This window comes from Egretta garzetta, unplaced genomic scaffold, assembly GCF_000687185.1.
Source record: "Egretta garzetta isolate BGI_Z169 unplaced genomic scaffold, ASM68718v1 scaffold45, whole genome shotgun sequence".
In the NCBI taxonomy this organism is placed as follows: Eukaryota; Metazoa; Chordata; class Aves; order Pelecaniformes; family Ardeidae; genus Egretta; species Egretta garzetta.
In genome coordinates, this window is record NW_009260028.1 from 12626373 (window position 1) to 12636848 (window position 10476).

The 10476-nt window shown below is 47.1% G+C and overlaps 1 protein-coding gene and 1 long non-coding RNA gene across 2 annotated transcripts in view; both read right to left on the minus strand.

The window, feature by feature from the left end:
- Positions 1 to 234, minus strand: part of LOC104128196 (cystathionine beta-synthase-like protein) — a 28370-nt gene extending 28136 nt beyond the window's left edge. Inside the window, exon 1 of the mRNA XM_035896360.1 lies at positions 178 to 234. The gene's annotated coding sequence lies outside the window, so the exon portion shown is untranslated. The remainder of the gene's footprint in view (positions 1 to 177) is intronic.
- Positions 235 to 523: 289 nt separating this feature from the next.
- On the minus strand, positions 524 to 6234 carry LOC118452513. Its single transcript, XR_004842306.1, has 3 exons — positions 5531 to 6234; positions 2269 to 2416; positions 524 to 608 (listed from the first exon to the last, which is right to left on the minus strand). It is a non-coding gene; the product is annotated as an uncharacterized LOC118452513 (long non-coding RNA).
- Between the last annotated feature and the right edge of the window lie 4242 nt (positions 6235 to 10476).

The following is a 10476-nucleotide window of genomic DNA, read 5'->3' on the forward strand; positions in this document are numbered from 1 at the left end:
TGGGAATGGAGCCGGGGGGGCGGGGGGCGCGCGGGAGCGCGTGGGCAGCGCCTCAGGGCGATCCCTGAGTAGGGCGAGGTGCTGCGGGTTACGCAGAAAGTTAAAAATTAATAATAATAATAATAGTAATAAAAACACAAACAGAAATCCTTGCCGTGAGACACCGAGGAGGCCTACCAGAGTGGAACATCTCGAGAACGTAGCTTGCTGCTGTGGGAAGTCAGAATCGCAGAAGTGCAGGGGTTGGAAGGGACCTCGGGAGATCATCCAGTCCCACCCCCCTGCTCAAGCAGGCTCACCCAGAGCAGGTCGCACAGGGCATCGTCCAGGCGGGCTTTGAATATCTCCAGAGAAGGAGACTCCACAGCCCCCTGGGCAGCCTGTGCCAGTGCTCCATCACCCTCAAGGTAAAGAAGTTCTTCAACAGAAACCTCTTATGCTTCATTTTGTGCCCATTGCCCCTTGTCCTGTCGCTGGGCACCACTGAGAAGAGTCTGGCTCTGTCCTCGTGACATCCACCCTTAAGATATTTGTACGTGTTGATGAGGTCCCCTCTCAGTCTCCTCTTCTTCAGGCTGAGCAAGCCCCAGCAGCGATTCCCTCTGTACCTATAAAAAAAAGCCAATAAAGAGAAAAGCACTGCAAGGTGGCTTTGTGTCAGAACGTGAGGCACCCTGAAGCGTTCCATGTGCTTTAGGTAATCGAAGGCCTGGAGACAACTGTCTTGTCTCCACCTGGGCATAACCGATGCTACATGGTATAGCTACTTGGGGAGTATTGCGTGCTGTATACAAATGAAAAGTAAGGAACGGGATGCTTTAATCAAGTGGGTCTGTTTTTATCAACTTTACAACCGGATGTGACTGGGCTGAAGCTGAATGCCCAGTCTTAGGGTCACAGAGTCTCAAGGGTCTCTCTGGTAAGAAAACGGACTGTGACTAGAATGTGGGGTGACATTTGTGAAAAAAACCAACAAAGAAAACCCCAAACCCAAAAAACAAACCCACAGGAAAAACATTGAGTAATTACAAATAAATCAAGAGACGAGCCAGGTATTTTATATTGGCCTTAAATAACAGTAACACCAAGGCAGCTGTTGTCGTGGTTTAACCCGGCTGGCAACTCAGCACCACGCAGCCGCCCGCTCACTCCCCCCCTCCCTCAGTGGGATGGGGGAGAGAATCGGAAAGAAAATAAAAGGTTAGAGCCGAGGGCTGAGATAAAGACAGTTTAATAAGAGAAAATAATAGTAATAGTAATAATGAGGATGGTAACAGAATATACAGAATATACAAAATGAATGATGCACAATGCAATTGCTCACCACCCACTGACCGATGCCCAGCCTGTCCCAAGCCGTGATCACTCCCCGAGCCGCGAGCAGTCCCCCAGCCGTGATCACTCTCCCCGCAACCGAACCGACCGACCAACACCCCCCGAGCATGACGTTCTATGGTATGGAATAGCTCTTTGGTCAGTTTGGGTTAGCTGTCCTAGCTGTGCTGTGCTCCCAGCTTGTTATGCACCTGGCCGAGCAGGAGAAGCTCAAAAAGTCCTTGAGTAGTCTGAGCACTACTTGGCAACAGCTGAAAACATCAGTGTGTTATCAACATTCTTCTGGTACTAAATCCAAAACACAGCACTATGCTAGCTACTAGGAAGAAAATTAACTCTATCCCAGCCGAAACCAGGACAGCTGTTTCATTGCCTATGCTAAAAATCCACGCTCAAATTGAACAGAAAAATCCATGCTGATGACAAACTACATTGCTTTTTCCCCACCCCTTTCTGGACCAGAGTAGATGTAAACCTACTTTGAATTCCACGTTGCTATTCTCGTTTTCCTAAAGAAAGATTTATTAGAAAATACTGCTGTTAAACAGGACATTTATTTACTTTAAATTGCAATTTGCCTAGCTAGTTATGTCTGAAATACGCACATAAAGTGAGGTTTGCACATGTAAGCATTAGCCCCACTGGAAGAACATCAGCTGGAAAACCACATGGAATCAGGTTCTAGCTTGCATGTGGTGCAGCAAAATTACAGAATGGCACAAGAGGAATGCAGAGGGTGAAAATGGTGATGTTAAGAAGGCCTGGCCCTTGAAATGGGTATCAGAAAAGCTGTGAGACACCAGGGCAATGTGTGAGGCCCAGCTGTAAAGCACGGGGAAGCAGAACTCCATGAATGTTTGGAACAGAATGGGTGCAAGGGTTTGAAAACTGCAGTCATACCCACAGAGGGTACCCAAGGAGGGATAACCGTACCTTTTATGCCTCTCCGGAGGGCCTGAGGGAAGAGGCGCTGAGTCAGCTGGTTGGTCTGAAAACGCGCCAGCCTCACAGCAGCCACTGCAACTTCAGGCAGATGGGCGTCGAGATGAGAGATCAGCAGCACAGATGGATTTGCCAGATCCTGTAACATGTAAAACAGATACCTCAGAGGAGGCTTGTAAGACCAAGTGACAGCGCTAGGCGTGTTGGAAACTATCTGAACATGATGTGTGAGGCTAAGGCTAATGAGAGGTATTTGTAATTGCACCACAGCTCTGCAATCCAAATTTGATCTCCTTTACCACGGCAGCAGCCAGGTAAAGGTAAACTGGCAATGCTTACAAGCAAATGGGAGGTTTGACTTAAAAAAACCCCTGACTTAAAAGATATCCACAGCAACACCGACCCACACTGTGCCATTGGCATTAGTGGCATTAAAACTAGTCATGGTTGCCGGGAATGAATACGTAACGCTGTAACACATGAGCCTAGTTGGTGGGACACTTAGATTACTCTTCAATCCAGCCTTGCGAATAACACCCATAAATCAGCAGGTCACCACCAATTTCATAAGTGGAGCCACTTAAGCCATTTCCTGAGACCTGACAACGCCTAGGATTACTTTTCTCCCAAGGAACAAGAGGAGTTGCGGTGAGGGTTGGTATATAATCAAAATTATGATTTGATCAGCGGAGCGGCAATGTGACATCGGCTGGAGTATTAACATAGAAATAAACAGCTCGTTTAGGAACGGTGAGCAGAGAATGTTGTTTCTTGTACCAGTGATGTGTAGACATGCTGAAGACTGAAAGGTTGAGCAGAGAGATCCCTTGGACAAGTGCAATCAGCGATCAAAGGGAGGGGAGAAAAAGGTAAATGCTGTTGTGGTGGGATCACTGAAGGAGGAAGATCAGGTGGAGGAGGCTTTTTGTGAGTGACTGGTGAAGTCACCCAAAGAACCAACGGTGCTTTGGTGGTAGCCTGGAGCCCTTTTGGGAAGGGTGAGCACAAGGCTCTGGCACAAGCTCATGGAAATGTTTTTATACAAAGGGAGGAAAAAGCAGCCCAAGAATCATAGAATCATGGAATGTTTTGGGTTGGAAGGAACCCCTAGACGTCTTCTAGTCCAACCCCCTTGCAGTGAGCAGGGACACTGCTAACTAGATCAGGTTTCTCGGAGCCCCATCCAACCTGGCCTTGAATGTTTCCAGGGATGGGGCATCAACCACCTCTCTGGGCAGTCCGATCCAGTGTCTCACCACCCTCACTGTAAAGAATTTCTTCCTTATATCCAGTCTAAACCTACCCTGCTTCAGTTTAAAACCATTACCCCTTGTCCTGTCACAGCTGTCCCTACTGAAAAGATTTTCCCCATCTTTCCTATAGGCCCCCTTTAAGTACTGAAAGGCCGCAATCAGGTCTCCCCGCAGCCTTCTCTTCTCCAGACTGAAGAGCCCCAACTCTCTCAGCCTGTCCTCACTCCATATTTTAACTGCATGGGAGAGGCCACAAACAATTTGGAGGACAGAATCATAGTTCAAAATGATCTTTGCCAGACTGGAGAAATGAGATGAGAAAGTAAAGTAGGAAGTTGGCTGATAAGGACAAATGCAAAATTGTACAGCCAGGCAGGAGCAATCAACTGCTCGAGTAGCCACTGTCTGGAGAGCAACTGTGTAGAGTGGAAGGGATGACTGTGGTGCCACGCAAATTCAATGCGAGTCAACAAGGCCCTGCTGTTGTGAAAAAAGCAAACATCATACAGGGTTATGCAAACAGGCATATAGTCTGCAGGACACATGGCACCCTCAGCGCTGGTGCGCTTTGTTGAGGTACCATGTCCCATCTGGAATACTGCATTTCAAAAAAGATATGGCCCATGTGGGACATGGCCTGAGGAGCACAACAAGAAGGTGTAGAGAAAAACGTGGCCCAGGAGTAAAGACTGAAAGAAGTGGAGTTGTTCAGAGAAGAGAAAACTGAAAAAAGGCAGAACTGCCTTAATTTAGCTAAAGGGCAACGAGGAAGGGGATAAACCATTTTTCATGTTCCTTCAGAGTGGAAAAAAAAAGAAAGTGAAAAAGGTCAAAGTTACAGCAATGAGGATTTAGGCTGAACATGGGAACCACAGTATTGCTCAGGCTGGAAGGGACCTCAGGACGTCTGCTCCAAGCAGGCTCTGTCTAGAGATCAACCCGCGTTGCACAGGCCTTGTCCACTCAGGTCTTGAAGGCCTCCCAGGACAGAGACTGCCCAGCCAGTCCAGTGCCTGACTATGCTCCTAGGCAAAATGTTTTCCCTACCCCCAGCTGGAGCCTCCCCGCTGCTGTGGTTTTAACCCTGAACACCACACAGCCATTCACTCACTCCTCCCCTCCCCAGTGGGACTGGGGAGAGAATTGGGGAAAAAAAAAGGAAAAAAAGTATAATTTGTGGGTTGAAATAAAGACAGTTTAATAGGACAGAAAATGATACTACTACTATACAAAACAACTGATGCACCATGCAACTGCTCACCACCTGCCGACCAATGCCCAGCTTGCCCCCAAGCAGAGATCACCACCCTCCCGGCCAAGTGCCCCCAGTGTATATACTGAGCATGATGTCATATGGTCTGGAATAGCCCTTTGGCCAGTTGAGGTCATCTGTCCCAGCTGTGCCCCCTCCCAGCTTCTCCCTGGCAGGGCATGGGAAGCTGAAAAGTCCTTGACCAGTGTAAGCCCTGCTCAGCACCAACTAAACCATCAGGGTGTTATCAACATTCTTCTCATCCTAAACCCAAAACACAGCACTATGCCAGCTACTAGAGGAAAAAAGATTAACTCTATCCCAGCCAAAACCAGGACACCCTCTTTTGATTTGTGACTTCGGTAAAGGTCCTGACTTTTCCCCTTGCTGACCTCCCTGTGGGCAGAGGGAGGTAGGTGGCTCTTAGGCTCCTCCACAGTCATCCCTCCCCCTGGCTAAGCAAGCCCTGCTCACCTGGCCTGTCCTCACGGGATCTCTGCCTATCTTGGAGGCCCCCTCCACCGCCCCGAACTCACTTCAGCTTACTGATGTCTTCTCCATACTGGGGGCCCCAAATGATAACACTGTGTTGGATGTGGTCTAAGGGGTGCCAGGTGGAAGGGGGTAATCACTTCCCTCGGTCCCTTGGCTGTCCCTGTTCATCCCACTGAGGATGCAGCTGGCCCTCCTTGCTCCCACTGCTGCCTCACGTCCAGCTTGCTGCCCACCATGACCCCCAGGGCCTTACCTGCAGAGCCGCTCCCCTGCCAAGCAGTCCCCAGCCTGTGCCCTGACAGGGGTTGGTCCACCCAAGGGGTAAGACTTTTGTCTTTGTCCTTGCTGGATTTCATGAGGTTCATGCTGGCCCATCCCTCCAGCTTGTCCAGGTCCTTGTGGGTGACTGCCTTGCCCTCTCATGTGTCGAGTGCACCACCCTGATTTGGTGTCATCCACAAACCCAAGAAGGATGCACTCATTTTCTCCTCTAAGTCACTGCTAAAAGCATTAAAACAGGACAGATACCAGCACAGACCCATATGGAACTTGTAACTGGTCTCCAGGGAGGGTATGAACACCACCCTTTAAGTCCAATGACCCAGCCAGCTTTTCTCTCATCCGGCAAGCCACCTATGCAGACTGTAATTGCCCGGCTTGGATACCAGGGTGGAGTGAGAGACTGTGTCAGAAACCTTGCCCAAATCATCTACTAGTACTACAAGGAGGCCATAACCTGCTGCTCTCTCTTTACTTACAGATCTGTTCCCTTTGCTGGACAACGATGGTCTTTCTGTAAATGGTTACAGCTGCCGCCACGTGTGTTTGAGAATCACAGAGTTGTCCAAAAGACCAAGGCTTGCCTCCTTGGAGGCTGGGCGAGAAGGGCAATTAAATGTCTCTCTGTTGTGGTTAACACAGTCACATGAAAGGGTCAGAAATCACGAGCCAAACCCCTCCAGACATTAATGAGACTATTACTTGGTCAGATTTTGGCTTGTCTTAGACTTTGGAATTTCCCTTGCCCATCCCCAGTCCAGCAATTAATGTTGCGTGCAGTCCCAAAGTCAGTAAGGCCAGCTGCTCACTTTCCACTTGTGCTTTATCCAGCAATCAGTTCTTCATGTCCTGCCCTCAGAGTCCCTTTATCAAGTTTCTTCCTCCTGCAGCTCCAGGACTTTTTTCCTCCACCAACACAAGAGGAAGCAGAGAGGAAGCATCCCCCGTGTTCACTAGAGAGGAAGGAGGAAGGGAGAGGAAATGATGGAAGATGCAGGGCTGCTTTTATCTGTGAAGCTCGCTCTTGTCTTTCTCTTAGACACAAACAATATTAGCTCTCCAGGGAAACGGGTGGGTAGAAAAAGGGAGGAGCAGTTGCTCCCCCTGGCTCTTCCCACAGCTCTCCAGCCCGGGAGGGCAGGCTTGTGCACGGGCTGCGGTGGGAGCAGCTCCCTCCCTCCCTCTGCCTGGCTGGAATCCCAGACGGCTCCAGGAAGAAAGTGAGAACCATCTGAAACACAGCCAATATTCTGTTGCATAGGTAGCAAGACTTGAAATCAAGCCCGGTGCTGGCAAAAGCACAGCAGGCCTAAGCCTGGTAGACTAAAGGCTTTTCTGTGAAAACAGAGAGGCAGGGAAACCGGCTCGATGGCTATCTGCTGCCTTTCTCCCCACTTTGTCTTGTGGCTTGTTGAAACCAGGGCAGAAACAATTAATTTATTGTTTTTTCCCTCCAGACCTAACTAAAAGAGCAGCTTTGGAAAGAGAGAGCTGGAAGTGGCCTACAGCGCTCAGGAAGAATAGTGTTCTGCAGACTTTTGTCAAAAATGCATGGGTTTGTCCCAAAGGAATGCCTGAATCGCCTTAACTTTCTCTTCCTAGTGGGAATAGCTGGCAGAGCTCTAAATAATTTTAAGATACTGATATTTTTAAGATCAAAGGGGCAACTGTACTCACACAAGCCACTGCCGGGCTCCGCTCACCCAAGAAGCAGCTGGCCCCAAGCCCCGCTCGCATCCCACCTCTTCATCCGAAATGACCCCCTTTCTGCTCTGCTGAGGTACGAATGCGTGCAACTTGCCCTTGGCCCTGTCAAAACCATCTAGTTCGAAAGCAAACACCAAAACTGAAATTACAAAGAAGTACCAGCCCCAATGATTATTGGAGAGCTGCTAAGCAGCAGGCGTTCGTACCTTAGCAGCTGGAGATGAGACAAGCCCACCTTTCCCCCTCCCGCTTTGCCTGTGTTGGCATGAAGCCACTGGCTACCAGAGCCAGCCGGGTGGCAGCTGAGCTGCTTTCTTAGCTTCCACCACGTGACCTGATTCCACATCCTCCCATTTACAGTTGAAACTTTAGATCAATTGAATTAACACCTTTTTCAGCAGTAACCTCCAGCGGGAAAATGGGGACCTTCTGAAGTGGTTCTGCTGCTGCCACCGAAGTGCCACGGGACTGTGGGACAGGAGAGCAGCATCCCTTCCTTGGTGGCTCCTCTTGCTGAAGGTTACAACTTCGTAAGAAATTAAACACTATGTCTGTTAACAGGGGATGTTTACAACCGCTGATCACTGTCAGCACTTCCTTGCTGACAAGGAAGGATTGTCCACATGGTTCAGGAGACGTGCTCCATTTCCCATATGTGTGGATTTAACAAAACGAATATTGCAAGAAGGAAAATAATTTGGAGGCGTGTAAAAACACTGGCTAATGGGATGAATTCAGAAACGCTTGTGCATTGTTTTAGAATGCACCACGTATCAATTCAACGTGAAGCTCTATGGATTTATTCTACAGACCTTTGGCTGTAATTTCCATTTTTTTCAGAATGGAAATTCACGCACTCCAAGGCAAAGTTGTGCTCTACGGTAATACAGCTCAGCTTTGTCCTTGCAACGCACAGCAAACACAGCTGCAAAGACTCCCTTCTGCAACAGCCTTACCTATCGGGCTTTACTTCCTCACCAGCAGGAGCGAGCGTGCACCAACGCGGTTCCGCCTTCTAGCTCTAACTTACCCTGAACAGGACCTTTTTGGGGCAGCCAGCGCAGCAGCATCGGCAGTTACACGCACTTGGAGAACGAAGACAGTCGATTGCCTTGAAGGTGGTGCTGTAACACAGTGGCAAGGGACGCTGCTTGTTAACACCCAAAGTTTTGCAGCTGGAGCAATGCAACGCCAGAGAGAATCATCATTAAAAAGCCACGACCCCTCTCAGTTACTCGTTTCTTCAATTAAACACGCTCCTTCTCTCAGAAATGAGCCGCCTTGTTCCCTACAGACCACCACAACAGAAACTCGCAGGGCCTCTCAAACCTTACCAATTTAAAACCGAAAGAAAAGCCCAACCCCACGTTGCGCTCTTTTGATACTTCAGCTTTATCAAGTAAACATGGAGAGGCTGGGGTTTTTTGTGATTGGGTTTTTTGGTTTTTTTTTTTTTTTTGTAAGTTGAAGACATGCTCCACCAGCTTGAAAAAAACAGAAGGCAAAGAATCACTCAAAAAACAGCTCCAGGACAAGAGATAAGAATTTGAAACTTGTAGTCTATGTCCTCATTCATTAGTCATGTAAAGAACAGCATCTCATCTAAAGGAAAGGGATAATTTTTGTCAGATTCTTATAAAAAAAGGCTTTATTTTGAACAAGTTTTCTCCATTTGGTTTTACAGTCTCAACGTACATCATATTCATGGACAAGCAGCATTTTCACAGAGTAAGAGCCAAATACAAAGAAGAGGAAGCCACTTGGGATTAACAGTTTCAACCTAATTGACCCAGACTTCAGAAAATACTGTATGCTGTCACTTATTTGAGGTAAAAGAATTCCATAAATTAAGATCCACTGCTTAACAGAAGAGTCAACAATGAAATACTTGTGAGGAGTAGGTACCTTAGGGAAGGGGCTGGGGGGGGGGGGGGAAATTTACTCTAGGACACTGTGAGCAACAATAGAAGGGGGAGGTAGGATTTCTGCTTGGTTCGTACTGGAAAACCAATGCCATTTGGACTCCCAGGTGGAAGTGTTTAACCAAATTCATGCAGTTCAAATGTCAAGCTGGATGAATTTTACTGGTAGTACAATCTTAGAACTGGAGATATATCATGAGCTTAGTTTAGATGCTGAATGCTGTCCCTGGGTAATCATTACACAACCAGGCAAGTTACCAACGCACTGATTTTCTCCTTCAAGTGTCTAGTAAAAATCCATCGCTTTCAGTGCCCATCATGACGTATTCCAGTTGCATGGTTAATTTTTAGGTAGTTGTGCAATCAGACCGTAAGATGGCACATTTGGTGGAATTTGAGAGTGCTTTCTTAAGGAAAAATTGCCATTGGGGGGAGAGGGAGAAGCTAGCCTTCTGCTATCTGTTCACACAGAAATACACCTGCAGTCTAACAGGGTTTGGATAAACAGATGAAAGCTGTTACAGGGACACGTTTACACTAACTAGTTCAAAATGAACTTGTTTATAGACCAAATGGGCTTGTGTCATTAACCCATGTCAAAAAAAGTTCTTACACCTTTTTAAATAGTATCTGCATTGTACTAGACACTGTTTTAAAAAAACAAAGCCTATCCTCACCTTTCTGAGCTTGAGATTTACATTAGCTCACTAATAATCCTAAATCTCACTGAAGAGGAAATGGAACTGGATCAATAACCTGTAGACTGCAAGAACTAAGTTACCAGCATTAAAATTCCGAATGCCTCACAGAAATACCACAGGTTTCGGTTCAGCCACTCACTGCCAGGCACCGCTCAATTTCTTCCAGTGAAAAGAAAGCATAATTTGTGTACTTGCGACAGAACATAAGCAGTGAAGCCATCTTCACAAAGAAAGATACATTTCTTTAAAAAGGTTACTGGCAAAATAAGTTCCACACTCTGGTTGGCCAAACCGTCTGGTGCAAACAAACAATTCAAACAGAACTGGTGCAAGAATTTGTTAGTAAGAGGCAAAGCAGATTCATTTAGAAAAGCTCATTTTTCAATATAATCTTCTTCGCCAACTCCATGTTCCAGTGAGCAAAATGGTTTTTTTACTTGTTTTGGAGGCAGAGAGAAGCTGTTTTTTTAATCTGGCTATGTAATGCTTCCATAGCCTTTCTATTTCTTTCCTTTTTTTTTTTTGTAATAATAATCAAGGAGCAGATTTATCATTTAGCAAGTTACCTGACTCAGAACTATAAAAGCACT